This window comes from Mesocricetus auratus, unplaced genomic scaffold, assembly GCF_017639785.1.
Source record: "Mesocricetus auratus isolate SY011 unplaced genomic scaffold, BCM_Maur_2.0 Super-Scaffold_100008, whole genome shotgun sequence".
Lineage (NCBI taxonomy): Eukaryota > Metazoa > Chordata > Mammalia > Rodentia > Cricetidae > Mesocricetus > Mesocricetus auratus.
Genome location: NW_024429192.1, coordinates 59,337,986 through 59,361,401, shown reverse-complemented (window position 1 = coordinate 59,361,401; position 23,416 = coordinate 59,337,986). Strand labels below are relative to the sequence as shown.

The 23,416-nt window shown below is 47.4% G+C and overlaps 1 long non-coding RNA gene across 1 annotated transcript; it reads right to left on the bottom strand.

Moving 5' to 3' along the window:
- Nucleotides 1-838: 838 nt before the first annotated feature.
- Nucleotides 839-8,892, bottom strand: LOC121141970. The gene is made up of 4 exons (XR_005878957.1): nucleotides 8,700-8,892; nucleotides 7,884-7,973; nucleotides 6,358-6,467; nucleotides 839-2,558 (listed from the first exon to the last, which is right to left on the bottom strand). It is a non-coding gene; the product is annotated as an uncharacterized LOC121141970 (long non-coding RNA).
- Between the last annotated feature and the right edge of the window lie 14,524 nt (nucleotides 8,893-23,416).

Below are 23,416 nucleotides of genomic sequence, written 5' to 3'. Positions count from 1 at the left end.
ATATCTGTCAGTTTTTAAAATGTTAATGCTTTCAGCCAAGTCTTTTCTAACACAAATATGCTGCTGATATGTCTAATACTTATGTTTTCACAAACTCAAAGGATTCTTGTAAGTTCCGGGAAGCCAAATTGGACCCATCCAAACAGGTCAGATTCACTCCAGATATTATTCAACTTCTCCCTGATCCTGGGACTCCCTTCCCTCATCTTGGGTCCCCTGGGGAACCCCTCCCTCATCTTACAATCTTCCCCTCAAATACCAGGACCTAAGAAAGAAAAATTTAAACCTAACTTTGTTCTCTTCTCTGCTAACATCTTGCCAGATCTACAGAGGCACCAGACAGTCCCATACAGCCTGGACTACAATAGAACAACCAGCGTGGCAACACCCCAACTTTCTCAGGTTCCCCCAAAGATGTTCGATGCCCCCAGGTCAGCAGGAAGCAGTCTTAAGAATTCAACGTCCTTGATCCTGAACCTGCCACGTCTAACACCCCCATCTGTTTTTAATCATAAATAAAGGTGGGAATGAAAGGTTCAGGCGTTATGCTGGCCTGCCCTGTTACCTGGCAGGATGCACTCAGGCAGCACTCTGGCCAGTCCAGAGTTCTGTGAGAACCACGCAGGTGCAAAGGACCCCTTTAAAGGACTGACCCCTGCCTGCTTACACTCTCTTACTCTCTTACTCTTTTACCCTCTTTTACTCTCATCTCTCTCTGTCTCTCTGACTCTCCGTCTCTCCCTCCTTCCCTCCCTCCCTCCCCCTCCCTCCCTCCCTCCCTCCCTCCCTCCCTCCCTCTCTCTCTCTCTCTCTCTCTCTCTCTCTCTCTCTCTCTCTCTCATATCTTATCTCTCTCTCTGCTCTGCATGGGTTGGTTACCTCTCACCCCCCTTTTCCTTCCCTGTCTACCAATAAACTCCACGTGGGATCGTTGAGTCATGGTCTGTGTATGCTTACTGGATAAACCGAAACATGTTAACAACACTTAACCCTCTTTGGCAGGCTTCTGCCTCTGTGTTTCTGTCTTCCCATTCAGCCCAGTGTTTCTTGAACATCTCAGATGCTCACAGGCCCCCCGGGGAACTTCATTATCAACTCACCCTGCTCCAATCCCAAGTTGTTTTTTTGTCACTCTGGCCAACGGCAGCCCTGTCTGTGTCAGAATCCCACTGCCGCCGGAGCTACCAGCTTGCAGGTTACTCTCCTAAGCCACATCCCACGGTGGCTTCTCATGACTCCTTCCTAAAGAACCAAGGACTGAGGGGCAAATGAGAGAAGGGAGCCTGGTCAAGTGATGCCCGTCAGCTGACAGGCTGAAAGCCAGCTGTCTCCAGTGCCACGGCCACCTTTGGGGCTTGTTAAAACCGACTTCTGGGCCCACCCCTGGAGCTTCTGGCTGATTGAGTCTGGGATGGAGTCATAGCATGTCCAAGTCTAACTGGATCCCAGGTAGTGTTGGGGCTTCACCCAAGGACCTGCTGCTCCAGGTCAGGCATGAGGCAGGCTGGGTCTGCCTTCTGTGCCCCAGCCTCTCCCTAGATTCCTCCCTTCCCTTCACTCGGGGGAACCTTCTTCCTTCTTTCTTTCTCCCCTGCCTTAGTCGTCTGAATCTCATTCCCTTCTGTTAAAGAGGAAAGGAAGCTAGAAAACAATTAAAATGTCTCAATATCTAGCTATCCCTCCCAGGAATATTTGAATTTAGCTTTCCAACCAAACTCCGAAACTCCAGAAAGAAGACTGCGGACAGCCTTCAGGGGTCAGTGAACAGTGGTTGTGTAAACGGTGTGGGCCAGTAGTTATCTCACCCCCTCTGTGTGCCAGTGGGGAACATCTGCCTGGTGGAAGGATTAATTCTATGCCCCTCTTCTCCTGAATCACTGAGGCAAAGGCACTCCAAAGGGAACAAGCCCTCTTAATGACTGTGATTAAATCTCCCGAAGATTTAAGGGAGGGTGTGCAGCCTCTTTTGTGTTCTAGGATGTTTCTGCCTTAGTAGATGAGCTTGGTCCTCCTGCTGTGGGACGCCCTGTGGTGCTTGCCTGGGGGCGGAAGCGAGGGCGGTGGGGAGGGGGGGATCTCTCTTTGCAGAATAAGCTGACCAGGATTTTTGAAGCGTGGGAGGGTGAGAGACACAGAATATGCTTCAGCTCCAGGAAGGGTCTCCTCCTGGCCTTTCTGCCCCTCATCTTCTTCTGAGAACCAATTATTGCCCAGAAAGAACAGAAACACCGCCAGAGGAAGAATGGGAAGGATCCAGGTCTGAGGGAAGCATTGATATGACATGCCCCCTCCCTCCACGAGTCTCTGAGTCAGTGGAGATGACCTTGTGCAGCCTGCAGGCCTTTCTGCTGACCCCTCAGTGCCCTCCAGCCTTGAGACGCTGTGGGCCCCGCTACCAAGGTGGGTCCCACCAGAGGCGCTTTGAGCAGAGTCAGCACATCAGAACAGCTGGATGATGCTCTGTTGCTTCTCTTGGTCTTCTGTCTGACGAAACTGCCGTCGAGGCCATGTCTACGGCAGAGCGTTTCTCCAGGCAGGCCCGTCTTCAGCGGCCATTTCTGAAGTCACATTACACGCTGAGAAACGATCCCATTCTCCCCACCCTTCAACACCTCTCCCATCCCCTCCTGTCCAATACTTAGTTTTACACAAGGAACCCTGTGGCAGTGCCGGCTACAGCCCCCCCACCCCGTGCCCAAAGCCCCCCGCAGTGGCATTCTCAACAGAAGAACTTGTTTCACTATACAATTATTGCTGGGGGGAGGATGGACAGTAAATGTGCATATGTGGCACCCAGACTGATCCTGGCATTAAAAATGTCAGTTAAGAGGTCTGTGGGATACCTCAGTGCATAGGACACCTGCAGACATGGGTTCTACTCCATCCCGGAGATCTACACGGAAGAGAAAATCAACCCTGGAGAATTGTCCTCTGCTCTCCACTTGCAGTCTGTGGTACACACGCCTACACATGCGTGTGGGTACATGCACACACACACACACACACGCATACGCACACACACACACACACACACACTTTTCAAAGTGTTTTTTAAAACTACTTTCAGACCAATGGCTTAGTGATTAAGAGCACTGGCTGTTGTTGTTCCAGAGGTCCCAGGTTCAATTCTTAGCACACGTGGTGGCTCACAAATGTCTGTAACTCCAGTTTCAAGGGATTCGACGCCCTCTTACGGCCTCCTCAGGCACTGCACATGTGGTGCGCAGATGCACACACACAGTGGTGAGTTCAGGGTTGTCTTGCCATGCATGCACTCCTGGGTGTCCTGGCTCTCAATATGTAGCCCAGGCTGGCTTCAAACCTGTGACAATACTAGTGTCCCAGCCTCCCGAGTGCTGGGATTTCACATATGCACTACCAACACGTGATAACATTTAGAATTAAATCTTTGTCTGACTGTTAGTAGTTGTATGATCTTGGACAAATTGTGTAACCTCTCTGAGTGTCAGTTCATTTATCTGCAAACTGGCAATGAGAGCTTGCTGGGGAGTCACCTCCTTTCTCAGAGGATGACATTTCTTTCTGCATGAGAAGGTTCCTTAGCCTTGGCTGGTGTCCTTTCTATGGATAGTAGCTTTCTCTCCCTCCCCTCTCCTCCTCTCCCTCTCCTCCTCTCCCTCTCCTCCTCTCCCCTCTCATCCTCTCCCCTCTCCTCCTCTCCCCTCTCATCCTCTCCCCTCTCCCCCTCTCCCCTCTCTTCCCCTCCCCTCGTTCATTCCCATTCTCCCTCTTCCTCCCAGCAATATGACTTTTCTAATGCATCATGTTACTGTGATGTTCCCAGCCTGCTTCTCCCCGCCTCATGCCCAACTGTGGTGCCACTCTGGGTGACCTGCACCTCACCTTCCCAGGTAGCTGTTCTCCAGTGTACTCCTCTCCTCCCCTCTTCTTCCCTCCCCCTTCCACCCCCTACATCCTTCCCTTTTTGATTGCTTCTATGGCTCTGTGTACTGCGCTCCTAACCATCCCCTCAAATCCCTGAAGTTCCAAACCAAATTCCCTGGGAAAGCATGGATCCGAGAGGCATCCGAGCCCTCTGGCCCCTCACCCACCATGCTCACTCATCAGGCAGGTACAGATTTCTTCCCTGGATGGTCAGAGGGCTCAAGGAAGCAGGAGCAGAGCCCAGAGCATTAATCTCATTGGACCTTTTCTTGACTCTCAGGACCTGAGTGCCACCCCCACACCGTGCTTTTGGACCCCTTCTGTCTCTGAAGTTGTATTCTTTATCCATTTGCTTTTTTCTCCACACGCCTCACTCATTCTCCTTCCCCACTTTCCTGAGCGATCACACAGTGAATGGTTATCTTTTTCTACATTTCCTGCAAAGCATATGGTTGTATTTTCCTGCAGTGTGTTTTTATCTTTCTGTAAAAGATTGTGTCCCCTTAGTACATTCCGATTCTCTCCCTTCCTCCCAGCAATGTGGCTTTGCCGATGCATCCATGCTACCGTGAGGTTCCCATGCATCCATGTTACCATGAGGTTCCCATGCATCCATGTTACCATGAGGTTCCCATGCATCCATGTTACTGTGAGGTTCCCATGCATCCATGTTACCGTGAGGTTCCCATGCATCCATGTTACCGTGAGGTTCCCATGCATCCATGTTACCATGAGGTTCCCATGCATCCATGTTACCATGAGGTTCCCAGCCTCTTTACCGATGCATCCATGTTACCGTGAGGTTCCCATGCATCCATGTTACCGTGAGGTTCCCATGCATCCATGTTACCGTGAGGTTCCCATGCATCCATGTTACCGTGAGGTTCCCATGCATCCATGTTACCATGAGGTTCCCAGCCTCTTTACCGATGCATCCATGTTACCGTGAGGTTCCCATGCATCCATGTTACTGTGAGGTTCCCATGCATCCATGTTACCGTGAGGTTCCCAGCCTGCTTCCCCCACCCCATGCCCAACCTGGAGACGCTGGGTGGCCTGCACCTCGCCTCCCCAGGTAGCTGTGCCCCCTGTGTACTCCTTTGGTTCCTTTGCCAGCACATCCACTGTCTCCTAGCTGCCTTGCATGTTCTCTTTTGCTCCTGAAGGCTTAATCTGTGCTCTGTACCGTCTCTGATGATGGTGTCAAAAACTCACAAAGAGTTTGAGAATGAGACTGGTGGTCCCAGACAACAAGAAGCCTCTTAAGTAAGTTTTCACATTAGGCCTGGTACTTTCTTCCATTAATTGATTGATTAAAATAAACACATTTCCCAAAGGACATGCATTTCTCCCTCTTCAGAGGCTGTGCAACAGAACTCTTGAATGAGAATCTCTTTGTCAGCAACACACTTGCCCTGCCCTTGGTATTGTGTGAGTTCTTGTGTTTCTTGGGAGGGGTGTGTGTGTGTGCACTGTGTGTGCATGTGTACACACTCACAAGAGTGCACAGGAGCCCTCTGAGACCACTGCTGGCTTTTTAGAACTGCATTCTACGTTTGAGGCTCTCCAAGGCCCCAGATTGAAGAGGGTGGTTACCTCAGTTCAATTCTTTCCTCAATTCCCCTGTCACTAGAAGAGCTGGTCTAAGCTAAGGAAACTTCCAGGGGAGGATCTTCACCCTGTCTGCTACTCCCCGAGTCCATTCTCGATACTTTTCTCTCAAGGGATTCTCACCAACGCCCTGACCCTCCTGAACATGACCACTTTCCTTCTAGACTCACAGGATCTCCGCCTCTGCCTCCACCATCCTTCCTTCATGCTCGCAGCCCTCCCCAAGTTTTATCAGTTAGGTGGAAGCGACTCATGCTTTGATCCCTCTTGCTTTGTCCTTCATTCTTGGGGCTCCTCTTGATCAGGAGTAATTCTGGGCTGAGCCCTCAGTTTTGCAAGATCCCAGCCTGTCTCAGCATCTCTAGGTTGCCCTAGACCTGCTTCCTAGGCTAGCAGACAGATACCAATGAATCTCTTCAACAGCAGACTGCTAGTCCTTTTAACCTTTCCGTGATCACATCTACAGTGTTGTAAAAGCTACGGGCACCACCTCTGTCTGATCTCATTCATATATCCCTTTCTCATTCCCCGTGAAGGAAACAGCTCAAGGATGCGGAGACAAGTATCTTGTCAAGGCCAAGCCAAGGCTCACAGTCTGGGGGGGTTACAGATAAAAATGGCTAGAGAGCTACAGACAGTCATTCTCTACAGCACACTCAGTGCTAGAAAAATGGGGTACAGAGGGCAGAATGAGGTAACAGGAAGTTTGACTGAAAGTCACCCACTGGAAATGATTCACGAGTACACTCGCTGCTTTAGACATAGAGGCACACACAGCAGAACAGGAAAATCAATAGGATGGAGGCGGAGGTCGGTATAGTGATGAATAGGCATATTTACCAAGCTGCCCTTTTATCTGAGCAGTCTCCTTTCCCACGCCCTTTGGTCTTCCTTTTGTTCTCCCATCTTGCTGCAGCTCACAGGGAATGGCATGGTGCTGGAAAACAGCCCTGAAGGGATGTAGCATAGTACATATGAGGACACTTTGCACAAGCCAGGTAGACAGATGCGCTCGTTTCCCAGTACACCGGTACGTGCTGAAGGACTGTCTCAGCTGTGGAGTCATATGCATTTGTTAGATACTTCCTTTACCCTCCATTTTCCTGTGTGTGTGTGTGTGTGTGTGTGTGTGTGTGTGTGTGTGTGTGTATGTGTGTGTGTGTGGTATATGGCTGTGTGTGTAGTGCTGTGGAATATTTGTTTATGCAAAGATGTGTTGCATTTGTTTAATTATGTAAAGATGCCTGACCTTGACTGCACCTGATTGGTCTAATAAAAAGCTTAATGGCCAGCAGTGAGGGAGGAGAAGGTATAGGCAGAACTTCTGGGCAGGAAGCATAAGGAGGAGGAGAAATTTAGACTGGGGGAAGAAAGAAAAAGATGCTAAGGAGATACCAGAGACCAACTAGCCAGGCTCTGAAGCAGGAAAGTAGGACATACAGAATGAAAGGAAGGTGAAAATCCCAGAGGCAAAACGTAGATGAAGAGAAACAGGTTAAATTAAGTTAAATAAGCTAGTGGGACAAGCTTAAGTTAAGGCCGAGCATTCATAATTAATAATAAGTCTCCATGTCTTTATTTGGGAGCTGGTTGGCAGCTCAAAGAAAAAGCCAACAATAGTGTAGTATGTGACTATGTACAAGTGTAGGTCCAAGGTTAATATCAGAAATGATCCACCATCACTCTTTACCTTTTCATTGAATCAGGGTCTCTTAATCAAACTCAGAGCTCACTGATACAGCTAGGATCACCAATCAACCTTCTCTGGGGAGTTACAGGCAGACTGCCATACCTACCCACCTGGGTTCCAAGGATCTGAAATCAGGCTTGTGCAGCAAGCTCTGGCACTGTAATCATCTCCCAGTCCCAAAGATAACAATTTAAAATAATTACAAAACACTCTAAAGATATCCCACATTTTTTTGTCATTGGTAGTTAGAACATAGTTTAAGGAAACTCTAGATAAGAAAGCAAATAAATATGTGCACCTTGAAAATATGTATAATTCAGTTGCATATAATTTATATACAAGTGCTCAGAGAGGCACTTGGGGGGTAGTGGTGCTGCAACTGAGCCAGACTTTCTTGTAAGTCCCACTCTCTTGTGAAACAAGAGTAAAGACAGCATCCCCTTCATGGCTGTATTAGTTATGCTTGCATCTCGGTGACTGATGCCTTGCAGAAACAATGTAAGGGAAGAATGGTTATTTGGATCACAATTCATAGGAGTTTTGACTCACCATGTGCAGAAATTATAGTAAAATTCAGGGCATCAAGAGTGTAGCAGAGACTCCTCTTAAAGATGCAGACTGGAGGCCAAGACCATGATAGAACCAGGGGCAAATTTAACCTTCAATCAACGCTCACCTCTCCTGATTTTACTCCTGCCATCAGGGACCCACATCCTAAAGGCTCCATAGCCTTCAAGAGAGTATCACAAGAGTCTGGAGTCTGGGCCTGAAAAACAAGAATGCCATGCCATGCTCAAATCACAACAGTATTCACCAGGAGTTCAGTCACTTCTGGGTTAGAGAGGCTCACTGGGGCCAGCATTCAGAGTCCTTTTCTCTCCTCTCATCCTGCTCCAGTCCAAGATGGTGGCTGTGTGCATGAGAACTCCTGTGCAGGCCTTCAAGGACTGATGGCTGTTTTCTGTTTTCCACAGTGGACTTTGAATTCAAGCAGGATCCAGGGACCTCCTTGCTGGCTCCCAAACCCCAGTCTCAACTTCATTTCTCTTCATGGTAAGGCCACTCTATCCATCACTGTGGAGTCCCTATGCCAAGCCCACTAGTTTGCACCTTCGCTGCCATCTGTGTTTCCCAAGGGGCTTCCTAGAACCTGAGACCCCTACATAGCACCCGGTGGGGGGTATAGAATGCCTAGGATACCAGCAGGTCTTCTCCCTGCTTCTCTATCTCAGGGACCACTTATCTTTTAAAGCATGGCCACCTCCTGTCCTGATAGAGACTGCAAGCTTGTGGAGAGCCATCAGATGATGGAAGGTATGTATAAAATTCTTGCTTCTGGCTTGCTCTGATGCCACTTAGCTTCCCCCACCCACCAGAAACTCACACTGGAGGAGTGGTCCTATGGACACGCAGTGTGATGATTTCCTTCCCATAGTTTTAATCCTTTTTCTAGGTGCCCATGGGGGAAGAAAGAGAGGGAGATACTCCTCACCTCTCCATCATCTTCCTTTAGGTAGTGACATCATTGGCCCGAGCACCATGGGAAATCAGGCATCTTTTCTATAGAAGAAATAATGATTTGGGTCCTCAGGCTTGGCTTTCGATATGAGAGCTCTTGAACAATCTCAAAATCAGGACCCCAAAACACTGCTTACCATCCCTACAAGTATCTCCATTATATTTAGTAATTACATTTGACAGCTCAATGGCTTTTCTCTAAATAAGCACATGGCCTCCCAAAGGGAGTGGCACTATTAGGAGGTGTGGCCTTGTTGGAATAGGTGTGGCCATGTTGGAGGAAGTGTGTCACTGTAGGGGCGGGCTTTGAGGTCTCATATATGCTCAAGCCATACCCAGTGAGACAGACTGCTTCTTGTTGTCTCTGAGTCAAGATGTAAAATCTCTCAGCTCCTTCTCCAGCACGATGTCTGCCTGCATGCTGCCATTATTCCCACCATGACAATAATGGACTAAACCTATAAACTATAAGGCAGCCACCACAAGTGAATGTCTTCCTTTATAAGAGTTGCTGTGGTCATGGTGTCTCTCCACAGCAATAGAAACCCTAACTAAGGCAGCTGCTTAGAAAGACATAAAAGCCAGCCATACATGTTTTAATTCAACTACAAAGAGAAGTCACTATGTTGGGTGGAGAGAGAACAAAAAAAAAAAATGAGACAAGGTCTCTGCCCCAAGAAATGATCATTCCATGAGTGATGATAAGTTCAAACAGGCAACTGAGCTGCAGGTGGGCCTATAAATGCTGTGAGATAGAGTGGAGCATTAGAAGCCAAGGGAGGTAGTAGAGGAGATGGGATGTAGGCAAGAAGACCTGGTAACCATGACAGTGACCAGTAACAGATAACTAAGATGTCTAAGGTTCAAAGCCAGGCTGTTGAAACACGCTAGTCCAGAACAGCTCTTCTCTATACCCTGCTGTTAACTGTGGCTCTAACTGCTCACCATCCACCATGACTGGTTCTGGGTATTTGCTGGAATGTTTTGAGCAGTTTTGTCTGTAGCAAAACTTGATTTTCTCATAGTTTGTCAAAGTGGGTGTTTTAGTCTGTTCTCTATGGCTATGATAAACACCATGACCCAAAGCAACCTGGGAAGGAGAGGGTTTATGTGGCTTCCACCTCCACGTGACAGTCTGTCCTCAACAGAAGCCAGGGCAGGAGCTCCAGGCAGGAACCCGGAGGCAGGAACTAAAGCTGAACCACGGAGCTGAGCTGCTCACTGGCTTGCTCCTCGTGCTGTGCTCAGCCTGCTTTCTTATACAGTCCAGGACCAAGGGTGGCATGTCGGGAGTGATCATTGTTATTTAGGACCTCTTGTAAATGTTGTCAGTCTTTTTTAAGAACAGCACATCATGTTAAAAGAATAGCTACCTTTAGTCCCTCTCAACCCTCTTTCCCTCCCCAGCCTTCAAAAGAGTAGAACTTGGGCTCACTGGAATAGCTGATGGCAAAAAGGAAGCATTCCACAATTAGACCACCTAATATCCCCTCCTTCTTCAACACTTTCACCTTGCCAACAACGACCCCTCTCCTTTGATTACTCCACCCTACCTGTGTTAACCACTGTATAACACGCCTAAGGGAAATAAAATCTTGCAGCTTGATCAGCCATGTTGTCTTGTTGTCAATTTCTCCTGCCTCTTGTCCCATCATTCCAGGTTCCCGTGGGCTAGACCTTCGTTGTGCCCTGCTGGCCAGGGCAGTGGCACCACCCACAGTGGGCTGGCCCCTGCCATATCAGTCGGAAACCAAGAAAATGCACTGCAGACTTGCCCAGAGACCAACCTGATAGAGGCATTTTTTTTTCAGTTGAAGTTCCCTCTCCCCAAATAACTTGAGCTTGGGCCAGGTTGACAAAACAAACAAACAAACAAAGAAAAACTAGCCAGGGCAATCAGGGGAATGTCTTTGGAAAATGGAACAGTTCCCGGAGGTTGCCTCCCACTTTCCCAGCAAACCCTTCGCCCAGATGATCTCGTTAGCAGCTACCTGTATCAGCCCAAGCAAAGAACATGTTCAGGAGAGCCAGAAGGGTCACACATTAAAAAGGACTTCAGAAAGCAGGTGGCACACTAGTTAGGAGCCAGTTTGAGAGACTGTGAGTCCCAGGAACTTGAATGTCCACTAATGTCACTTATGGAGTGCCTACTATGCGCTAGCTTTTGTTCTAAACCTTGAACCTGCAGATGTAAAAGAGAGCTGGAAAGGCTTTTCTGTATTCTGTAGAGAATGTAACTGGTGAGTAAGAATAGAGGAGAGTTACTGGAGTCTCAGAGCAGCGGTGCTGGGGAAGTAGTAGCTCAGATGGAAGCATGCTTGCTCTGTGCCTCGCACAACATTAACTGGATGTGGTGATGCCGGCTATTCCAGCACTCTAGGCAGGAAGATCAGGAGTTCAAGGTCACCCTCAGGTACTTAGTGAGTTTGAGGCTAGCCTGACTTACAGGAGACCCTACCTCATAAACAGAGACTAAACAGAGTGGTGAACTCTGTGCTAAACCCCAAAATAAGACAAAGGCTAAAGAGAAGTGGGGTTGCCATTTTTTGAAGTCCCGGGTTGTGGGGGTTAGCGATAAATGATGATACTTCCTGTGGGCTTCTGCACTGAGTGTAAGCAAGCCTGTAGATACTACAGTATGTTGTATTAATACATGCCTTAAAGCATTTAGATGTATTATTTCTGCCGTCTACAGTTTATTAAGTTTTTAGCAGTAACTTAATAACATCCAGACTTGTTTTATCTTAAGGTCCTATTAGGTTGCATTAAGGTAGTTCTGTCTACTTGAGCTTGAAGTAGACGGAGGGAAAGCAATCGTCCGCAAATTGCAAATAAGTGAGACAACCATGAACACAGAGCCGTTTCCACGAGGAGAAGTGAGAGAAGCCGTCAATTCACTGAAGGATTAATCAGGGCACAGGAAATGGGGGCAGGCTGCAGAAACAGGCGTCATTAGGTCTGAGCAATCCTGTCTTTTATCACACTGGACATTCTATTGCCTTTCTTGTATATTGCTTAACAGGGCTAATACTCAGTCATGGGTCATTTCCCCCTCAAAACAACCTCTGGTTTTCTCCGAAAGGATCCTCTTAAAATTACACAATGCTCAAGAGCCTTGCTCAGACACTCAGAAAGCCAGTCTAATGATGACGCACTAAACCACCAAGAATATGAACCATAACCTACAGTTTCTGAGATTTTACAGGAAGAGTGATGGTCAACAAAATAAGGCCAGGGGAAAGGTTTCTCATGCCAGTTTGGAGGCTGGCCTGGTACCAAGTGGGAAGTTGCAGCCAACTCTTCCCATGGGAGGACAACTAACTTGCACTGTTAACACTGCCCCATGATTTTAAGAGATACAGGCTTGTGCATGACACTCAAGTATTTCTGAAGAGTAGTGTTCAAAACCACCCCATTTCAATGTATTGCACCCCAAGTGACCAAATCAAAAAGAAAATGAAATAATATATATGAAAGAACAGTATTTCCTTCAGCCTCATCATCCTTTAGTTAAACCAGTTAGCTTCTTGTTCAGAGTTGTTTCATGTTCCTTTTCTCTGTGGTGAGATCAATAAATTTAATATTGTTTCTCAAGTTTCTGCAAGTACACATATGTAAATCACTAGATTAACTTCACAATACCAGATGGGAGGGAGAGTGTCTTAATTAGGGTTTTTTTTTTTTTTGCTTCAAAGAGACACATTGAACACAGCAACTCCTAAAAAGAAAACATCTCATTGTGGTGGCTTAGAGTTCAGAAGTTCAGTCCATTATCATCACGGCAGAATATGGCATCATGCAGGTAGACATAGTGCTGGAGAGGTAGCTGCTACATGTTGATATGCAGGCAACAGGAAGTAGACTGCCACACTAAGCAAAGCTTGAGCAAAAGAGACCTCAAAGCCCACCTCCACAGTGACACACTTCCTCCAACAAGGCCACACCTATCCAACAAGGCCACACCTCCTAATAGTGCCACTTCCATTGGGGACCATTTTCTTTCAAACTACACAGAGAGGAAATGCCTCTTATTTCCTGTTTTCTCTGTGAGATGGAAAATTCCCAATGACTACTCTCCCAGGGGTACATCTAGGTAAGCATTTGTAATACTCACTTTGCAGCACTGAAGACTTCTATTTTGGCCTCTCTGGGGTCTAGAGCACCAGGTGCCGGCAAAAGGAGGAGAGATGGTGTTGTAGAAGGAGACGAGTACATGTTAGCCAAGGAAGGCATCTTCATGACACTTGGCCCAGTATATTTATTGCTAGGCATGGTGCTAAAGCCAACATTGAAAGTGCAGGGACCACCACGTGGGACGTGGGTGGTAACCCGCATGGGAGTACTGATACGTAAGCCCTCTACTGAAAACCAATCCATCTCTGCTTCTACAGAATCTAATCATCACCCTACGCCCTGACCTTCTGCCATAGCTGACTGGACCACAGACAGATATTTGGTCCAATAAAATTATCTCTCCCAGGAAGAAAATTGGGTTCCAACAGCTTAAATGAGTATGTTCCTCCAAAATTCAAATATTGTAACTTGCGTCAAATGTGATGGGCTTAAGAAGGAGGGTCTCAGGACTAGAGAGATGATCAGTGGTTAGAGCACCTGTTGCTCTTCCAGAGGATCTGAATTTGATTCCCACCACCTGCATGATGGCTCACAGCTACCCACAACCTCAATTCCAGGAAGCCACCCTCCTCTGACATCCTAGGACACCAGGAATATATGTGATGTACGTATATACATTTGGACAAAACACTCATACACATTATATAAATAAATAATCTAAAGGGGGAGTCTTTGAGAAGTGATTATGTCATGAGTACTGCATCTTCATGGCTTAAATTAGTAAGTCCTACAAAAGGTTTTGTTTGCCCTTCCAGCTCTTCTGTTCTGTGGGGACACAACATTCTTCCTTTTTTTTTTTTCTGTCTTCTACCCACCATGTGAAGTCACAGCAACAAGACTCCATCTTGAACATAATGAACTCTCACCAGACAGAAAATCTACCTGTGTCTTCATCTTGTACTTCCTAGGCTCTAGAATTGTGAGCGGTGAATTTCTATTATCAATGAACTTGCCCGATCTAAAGAAAGTATTTTGTATAGCTGCACAAATGAAATCAGCAAGGGTTAGGACACCGAAACTAAAGTATGGTTAAGTCAGCAAAGCAAGAGAACAACGCAAGCAAACCTGTCAACACATCGGGCACCATCCAGAGACCTTTACATCTGAACTCAATATCACAACAGTCCTCTGAGGGACATAAGTGCTGTTATTATCTTTGTCCCAACTTCATGAGAGAAAATTGAAGGAAGGAAGGATTTTGAATGTGCTCAAGATCACAAGTGACTGGGATGGGGGAGGGGAGAGATGGAGACCCATAGAGACTTGGAAATAAGACCAGAGAAGGAGACAGAGCGAGCAGTCGCTTGCTTCCTCGGTTAGAAGCCTCTGGTGTCATTCCATGTGCCTTGCTTCTTCCTTTGAGATGCACCAAATCCCCTCCGTTTCTAACCAATTTTCATTTTGCTCAAGTCAGCTTGACAGAGTTTCTGCTGCAAACGATCTCTGAGTCAAGCACTGGAATAGGAGGGACCATTTTCCAGCAGGGGGACTGTCCTTTGCTAGAACTGTGTATGTTAATCAGCTAGAGCAGTATGTGAGAGATGTTTTAATTTTGTTCTTTCTTGAAATCACACAGTAAACCAAGCGGGGGTCATATAATTCCCTTAATAGCTGAGATTAAATTTCACACAAAAATATGATTTAGGAGAAAGGCTCCAATTTCAGCCCGGGGCCTGGGGATGCAAGCAATCCTGACTTTCTTTCCACCTGTGAGATAACTCTCTGGAGTGGAGGGAAATGTGTACTAATCTGCCGGAAGAAGGGTGGAGATGATGCATTCTTAATTGGTCTTCATCTCTACTTCCCGGTTAATGTGTTTTTAATTACTGTGTGAGTTTTTCCACTGCTGCATTACAAACCACCCCCAACACTCTGTAGCTTAAGAAGCTCAACAATCACTGTATTCTTGCTCATGGTTTCTGAGAGCCAGGTATTTAGATAGGGCAAAATGGAGATGGCTCAGCTCAGCCCCACGATGTTCCAGACCTCAATTAAAAAGATGCCAAGCTGAGAGGGGTTGGGGCTGGGTGCGAGTACCTTCACTTGTGAACCTGGGTATTATTGCTGGCCGTTGGCTAGAACTCCACCTGGGCTGCCATCCAGAGCCTCCGTGTGCCTTCTCCATGTGATTTCTCCTCATGACCCAGTTAGCTCTCCCTCCCAGGATTGCTGCTGGGTTCCAAGAGTGAGAGCCTTAGAGGCAGCTGGGTAGAAGCTTCGCCTTTGTGCCTCGGAAGTCACCCAGCATCCCTCTGCCAGAGCCCAGACCTATCTACTTTCAAGAGGTGGGACACAGCTCGTACCTTTGGAGGGGAGAGATGGTAGTGAGAAATCATGCAGTGAGATGTTAGGAGTGCATGGGTGTTATTGTCACAGATACCTTTGGGAAGGAAGCTTGGCAAATGTTGACTTCTTAAAAAATAAACCCGTGGAAATCTCTAAGTCTCGTACATCTTTAAACTTTTAATTTAGTCAAGACCTGAGTGGCCCAGTTGAAATTTCCATCCGTTGGAAGGAAGGGGTAAGAGCAAAGGGCAATGTGAGTCCAGGCATTACTGACCGCAGAGACCTCCTGCGGTGTGCAAATGACAGCCTGCCAGCCAATCTGAGCAGGGTGGGAATCTTCAGACTTATAGACCGAGGAAACACTTCCCAAGGTTCAGAATAGACGCAGCCGTAGTGAAAAGCTCTGGAAAGGGAGTAGGTCCAAAATGGGATAGCCCTAAAAATAGAACCCAGAACCTAAAATTGCAAATGATCTTGATGAGGAAGAAAAAAAAGGGCTAATCCAAAAAAGAAAGAAAATAGCCTTCTTGCTGATTATCACATATCTTAAGGGGAAACACACAACGATGGAGGGAGGGGCACATAATCAAGATGCGTACAAAGAATGTCATCAACTTGAAAAAGCAAGTCTTGCCGTCATGTAGCCTGTGCTCGCCTTGAACTTTCATTATTCCCGACTCTGCCTGTCATCCTCAACTCTTAAGAAAGTCAGGGGTCAGTGAGGGCCCACCCAAAAGTTGAGGCTTCAAAGGCTGGAAGGAAACTAAAAGTAAATAACTCAACAGACCCTTTTGATTCTTTGTAAAAGAACAGGGGTCAGGGAGGGTGGGTGACCTGAATTTGATTGCCAGAACCCAAAGATGGTAATGCGTGGAAGGGAAGGTGAGAAGCATCTCCACAAAGCTGCACGTGTGCGTGGCAGGTTCAACCCCAGCATGCAACAATAATAAAAAGAAAACGAGAAAGAGGAGAACGAAGGAACGTCAGAGTGGAAGCAAATGGGGCCGTCTGTTCCTCCCCACTGCGGGCTTCCAGATTCGCACGGCCACTGTTCAAGGCTGTGTGAAACAGGCTCAGTTTTCGCCTGCGCTCCAAGCGTATGAAACGTTGCTTCCTGCCGTCTGCAGAGGTAGCCTGGTATGGATGCCAGACATGACGGGGCAGAGGGAGCTATGTCATGTGATGGATCTGGTGCAGAATTCAGATGCAGAGGGTCCTTGCTTAAATAAGCAAGACAAAAGTGCTGTCAGAGGCATTAAACAAAAGATTTGTTTTCATTTCTCTGGCAGGCTCTGTGACTTCTCAGTGTGCGTGTAGTGTGTGTGTGTGTGTGTGTGTGTGTGTGTGTGTGTGTGTGTGTGTGTGTGTGTGTTTAATCTTGCATTTGCTGTTCTAGGTAAAGAAAAATACCTTGAATTGCTATCATGAATTTATCTTTTCTTCTGGCATGCAATGACGCTTTTCAGTGCAAATACTTGAATATTTACTTTGTATGTAGAATCACTAAAATGGCAATTCAGACAGTCGTATTTATTTTGTTCTGAACAGAACATTCCAGCATGGAATTTATTCACTTGTTTTTATTTAACATTTTGACACATGTGTATCAGGGCAACATTCTCTAACCTCCACCTCACCATGCAAAAGAAGGCTGAGAGAGAAAGCAACCCTTACTATCTCTGTGCCCCTTTTCTTCTGGATCACAATTCCCAGGCAGAGTGACTGGCTAATACTGGGAGTCAGACACAAGTAATGTCCCTTGACCATTTTCATTTCTTAAAGTACCACCTCCAGTGGTGTGAACAAGGCAAGGCCTGGTGCTTGGGAAAAGTGTAGCTTCATGTGGTTATCTTCTGCCACTAGAGTTCTAGAATACAGTCCCAACAGGCCAGGCCTGGCCACCCTTTAAAGACATAAGCAACAGTGGAAAGCAGAGAGGGGACATTAAACAATGTCTATTGGACCAGTGACACCCCGCCATGCTCAAGACTAGTTTTGTGGCACTGGCAAGCTTTAGGTTTAAATAGAGGAAGGTGGCAAGAGCCCAGATATATACTTATTCAAACAGTCCCTGGTCAGGCCATCTATCATGGTCTCAGGCCAGGTCTTGAAGGTGGTATGGAGAAGCCCATGGTGTTTGAAGGAACAAACTGGTTCATAGGAGATGACCGCTAACGCCTTAGGGTACAGTTTCACCATCATGGGTAGGTATGGGATATTTCTTTACACTGTGTGAGTATATGTCACTGTGGTTGGCTTAATAAAGAAGCTGAGTGGCCAGTAGCTGGACAGAATAAAGTTAGGGGGAGAGCTGAAAACAGAGTTTCTGCCCACTGGATCCCACAGATGTTTAGTCCCAAATAAACACACCAAGGCTTATATTAATTATAAACTGTTTAGCTGATGGCTTAGGCTTCTTACTGGCTCATAACTATTAATCTATGTATTTCTATATGGCCTTATCTTACCAGAGAATGCCCAGGCATCCTATCCTCCTGGTAGCTACATGGCGTCTCCCAGTCACTCACTCTCTACATCCCTCTTCCCAGCCTTCTCCTAGTCTGGCAACCCTACCTATACTTCTTGCCTGGCTACCTCCTGCCTGTCCATTGGCTGAAACAGCCTTATTCACCAACCAATAAGAGAAACATATATTCACAGCATACAGAAGGACCTCCCCCATCAGAGGGCCAAACAGAGAATGCTGGGAAGGAAAAGGGCAGAGAGAGAGGAGTCACCAGCAGACACAGGAAGAAGCAAGATGGACATGCTGTACTGAGGGAAGGTACCAAGTCACGTGGCAAAGCGTAAACAAAAATATGGGTTAACTGAAAATATAAGAGTTAGCTAGTAACAAGCCTGAGCTATTGACTGAGCATTTGTAATTAATATTATGCCTCTGTGTGGTTACATGGGAGTGGCTTGTGAGACAGAACCTCCCCCAACAGATAAGGGCCTCCGTCTAGGTACAGATTCTGCTGTTCCTGGAATCCAAGGTAACTGCAGGTTTCAGACAATAACTTGAGACCTCCAATCACTCTCTAACAGCTGACAGTAGGATGCCTCCATTGCTCTGACCTTTGGCCATCAGCTTTGAAGGGAATAAGGCAGGTTCAGCAGGGTCTTTGGTTCCTTGAGTGATCACTGTGCAGCGATGAGCAGGTTATTTGAGGCAGAGAAAACAGTTGCTAAGCAAAGGCAGAGCTGCCAGGCTTCTGTCCTGTTTTAGTTATCTTGAGGGCTCAAGGGAGGACTATGACTGTCACAAGCCCCTGCTCAGTCTAGCGGTAGCTCCCTTACCCTGTGGCCACTCTGAGTCTGTCTGACATCCCACACATTGGGGATCCACCAGAACGACGTGTCCAGTGAGCACCGAGACTGCCCTGGATGGTGAGGCAAGGAGAGTGCAGGTCCCACATAGTGTCATTACATCTGCTGCCCATTACCTCTGCTGTCCTGTGACCCGGATCAAAGGCCCCATTGGCCTTGGTAAAATCGGGAATCCCAGGAGAGCCTCAAAGAGCGTTATTCCACAAGTGGGTGTCCACAAGTCTGGTCCTGTGAGAGGACAGGGACCGTGTGGGTACACTGTACACTTGAATGTGTCCTAGACTCATATAGAGGACTCGAGGACCCTTCTAGAGTTTCTAGCTCAATAGACCTAGGGATGGAGTCCGAACGTTTGCTTTTCTGACAAATATCTGGGTACTGTTGATGTTGTAGGTCATGGGAACACCCTTCAAGAAATACGAGTTAAGAACACAGCCCTGTGCGGCACAGGATCGACCGTCATCTTAGAATGCAAACCTGGGTAAGCAGTCCTAGGGTGGGGCCACACTACCAGTCTGCAGCCTTTTCAAAGCACCAGAGTGCAGACCCGGTGATAAGGCCTATGGGAGGAAGGGGTGGGACTGGAAACCAGCCTGAGAGCCTGAGCTGGAAGAAGAGGGTGGCATGCATTCCAGACAGGGCCCAGGAGGATGTGCAGAGGAGGGAGAGCAGAGAGGAGCTAGATGCCAGGAAAGCAGAGGCTCTTGTAGAAGCTGGGGCACTGGGGATGGAGACACACATAGGGCCAGGATGTACAGGCAGATGTGGGGTGGAGCCGCTATGTGGCTCTAAACCTTGTAGTTTGGAGCTCTATGCCTGGGATGCAGCTTCCCCAAAGCAACTCTCCAAATCTATTGTTAAACCCCATCAAGTCCACGTTAAGCTATGAGTCCCAGAGGGAACAAAGCCTCTAGGAGTTAAAGTCCACCATGAGCTCCGTAAGGCTGCCCTGTAGAGTAGGCACATTCTTTTCTTCCTTTTGTTCTCTTTTTTCCCCCTTTGAAACAGGGTCTTATGCTGTAGCACAGGCTTAGCTTGCTTCAAACTCCTGTGTATCAAAGATAGTCTTGAACTTTCAATTTTTCTGCCTCCCTTCTGAGTGCTGGAACTACAGGCATGTGCCACCATGCCCCCTGTACGTGGTGCTCCAGGTCAGACCCAAGGCTTCCTGTGTTAGGCGAGCGCTCTACCAGGTAAGTCCTATCCCCAGCCTATTGTCTTTAGTTTTCATTCTTTTTTCTTAATGAAAACTGAAAACATGTTATTTATTCAGTTTGACTAATTTGGAACAGTGATATGAATGTAGGGTAACTAATCCATCCTTGGGATCCTAACAGGTTTAGACAGAAGGCATAAGATATACAAAACTAAGTAATCTAAGGAAGTCATATAATGAATTTTTCCCTCTTTAAAACCCTCCCCCGACCTCAGCTCCTGTCTCTCCTGCAAGGAGGTCAGAGAAGGAGTAAATGTTTCCTCAGCAGAGATATTCTTATCTGGAGATTTTCCCACAATGAGATTCCCCGGGGGAGATTAGAATTTCATGGGGTACACTGTTTCACTAGTTGTTAGCCATGGGAGAGATAGAAAAGTCTCTTTAGATTAAATATCCTTGTTCCTATCAGGCAGGCAGGTCTCAGGGACTGACAGGGTGCGGACTCAGGAGTTTCAAGGTCAGCATGGGGATGGAAAAGTGGAGGCCTGCAGGGTGCTCTCACTGACAGCTATATAGTGCAAAAAAGGACAAAGCAGAAGACTTTCAGGAGGCTGACCCAAGGTGAGGGATACAGAGAGCCAGCAGGAGCCAGTGTGTCCTCAGATACACCCTGAGCATTGCCCTCTGGTCATCAGATCCTCTGCTTTCCCACCCAAAGCTCTCCCCCTGGAAGTCCCTCCATACTCCACAGCTCTCTGTGAATGCCTGATTGCCTCAGCCTTGGAGTGACTTGTGCTTAAGTCTCAGGATTTCCTGACAACCTGGATGTCATCTGGAGTCAGCATCGCTCAGGGCTTCTGAGGGTTTTGCAGGCATCAGGGAAGCAGAATACCATCCCATTCAGACACACCTTCATGGCTGCAAGTTCCCTTTGTCTCCTCACAAAAGACTAAACTGAAAACGGTCATGGGGTTTCTCTCCAGTATGACTTCCTTCTTGCCTTCCAGGCCTTCGAAACATTGGCAGTGTTCTTCAATATTACAGTGTGCTCGTGCTCCCCTCAGAGTTCCCCGCAGCGGCACTCAGAACAGCACTCAAAACTGCTGGCACCTGCTCCAGCACCTGGTTTTTGTTCTTATTTAACTACTGTCAGTGTTTGTTTGTCTGTGTGGAGACAGAATCTCATTATGTAGTCTGACTGGCCCCAGACTCAAGACTCTCTTACTGACTTTAGCCTTCTTGAGTAGCTGAGATTACAGGATGGCCACTGAACCTCACACAGGCCTCCTTGCTTGGGAAGTGACTCCAGGATACAGGGTCTGACTTTCTTTTCTTAGATTCTTCTAAACCATGGTAGGGCATGTCTTAGGTGGGCTCCAAGTTCCTTCCAGTGAGATTTCATGACTTGGGGAACCTGCGTGTTCTGCCTCTGTGGACACACTTTACCATGAGAATCAGAATCTGCTGTGCTGAGTTGGCCTGAGTGTGGGTCAGTGAACCGGTCCCAGAATTCCCTGTGCCAGGGGCTCTTCGTGGCCTCTTCTGCTCCCGCTTATTCCCCATCGGAGGTGCACCCAGAGCATCCCAGGGATAAGGCAGCTCCAGGCGTCAGGAAACTTGATGTACCCTACTCTAACCTAAATCCTGCTGTGCCAAGAGAAGGGAGGTGGGGACAGCAGTGACAGAGTTAATGAGTGAACCCAGACATGCCCTGAATCCTGCCACTCCTGCCCACCTCGTCAGATCTGTGACGCTTCACTCTTGGGGTCTAGTGGAAGCTTCCAACATCCCAGACAGTGGGGACTGCAGCTTAGCCTTCTCATGGCTAGGACAGAGAAGGGCTGGGATAGATGGGGAGGTTTATAAACAAACAAACATACTTGCAGCAGCTGGTAGATGTTAACTGACACTGTATACAAAAGATCAGAGACTTTCTGTCTGAATGCTGGTGATGAGAGGGAGGGGCAGAAGGAGGGGGACAGCTCGGGGAAGACAGCAGGGGGGAACTCTGCAAACGCAAGAGAAAGGTCACTCCAGAATTTAACCCCTGCCCTTGTCCTTTGGTGACCCAGAAAGACTTTGGTCTTTTCCTTTGCCCTCCCCGCAGGGAGGTAGGTGAGCCCACTTTACTTCAGATTTTAATTCAGGGGTGATTCCTTCCTTCCATGACAAGTGGGGGTTGAAGAGACCCTTGCCTCCCAGTCTTTGATCCAGATGAAGCTGAGAAGAAAGACTTCTATAAACCTGTCAGGGAGAAGGGAAAGGGCCTTGAAGGAGAGGCCATAAACCAGCAGATGGCCTTTGATCAGCTCCCCAGATCCTCTTTACAGCCCAGGATTACTGGTTCAGGGGTGCCCCTAGTGTGTCCTCACAGGGACCATGAGACTTCACAATAGAGTGCCCTAAAAGTTTAGAAAGACTGTGTACAAGGGGCTTGCCTTTTCACTAAAAAAATAAGAAAGAAAAGAGAGAGAGAAAACATCAGTTCAAATCAAGGAGTTGAGCCCTATGTCAGTCACAAGCTGGAAACCCAGCCAGCTTCCTCCTGGGATAGATAGTCCCTGACCTGGCAATTACATGACCATCTATTTAAATGATGACTGTGTAAGATACGCTTTTATTCCCACTTTCCAACTCCCCTAGACAAAAGAAAGCATTTACAGTCTCTCATTGTTAGATTTTTTATTTCAGGCTATGACAGTGTCAGAGGGACAAGAAAACCTAGTTCTTCCAATGTGTGTGTAAACTGATATTAGAACTGAGTGGTGACTTCTAACAAATCTGGCGTGTGCAACAGTCACATAGTCCACACGGATGCATAGTTCTGTCTGGGCCTGTGTCCCCTCTTGCCCTAGTAACTATGGAAGGAGATGAAGGTGACATCTGTTGTTCTGCTCACCATCTCTTGCTCACCCCCTGAGCCTCTCACCTGAGGCAGCAGCCATGTGAGCCGCCTGTCCCCAGTGACACATCAGGAACATCCCGGTTCCTGCTACAGCCCTGACTTGTGGAAGCGAGAGGCAGGCGCAGCCACCCTGAGAAGGTGGTTTGTTTGCTTGGCATTCACGCCTACATTCTGCTCATGCGCATCCCAAACCACTGGAGACATGTAGAACTGTAGTTTTTGTTTGCTTGTTCGCTTGTTTTTTTTTCTCTTTGGGGGCCCACCTCCCAGATCCCAAATGAACACATGGAGACTTATCCTTCTTTATGAATGCCCAGCCTTAGCTTTGCTTGTCTCTAACCAGCTTTTCTTAACTTATCCCGTCTAGTCTAGCTTTTGCCTCTAGGCATCTTTATCTCTCTCTATTCTATATCCCACGTGTCCTTCTTCCTCCGTGGCTGCTTGTGTGACTGAGTGGCTGGCCCCTGGCGTGCTCCTCCCCTCCTTTTCTCACTCCCCTCCTCTTTCTCCTGAGCCTAGATTTCTATTTATTCTCTCTGCCTGGCAGCCCCACCTATTACTCTCTCCTACCTAGCTATTGGACACTTGCTCTTATTTATTTGTTTATTTATTTATTATGTATACATTGTTCTGCCTGCATGTATGCCTGCTGGCCAGAAGAAAGCACCAGGTCTAATTACAGATGGTTGTGAGCCACTATGTGGTTGCTGGGAATTGAACTCAGGACCTTTGGAAGAGCAGTCAGTACTCTTAACCTCTGAGCCATCTCTCCAGCCCCTGGACACTTGCTCTTTATTAGACCAATCAGGTGTTTTAGACAGGCAAAGTAACACAGCTTCACAGATTAAACAAATGCAACATAAAAGAAGGTAACACATCT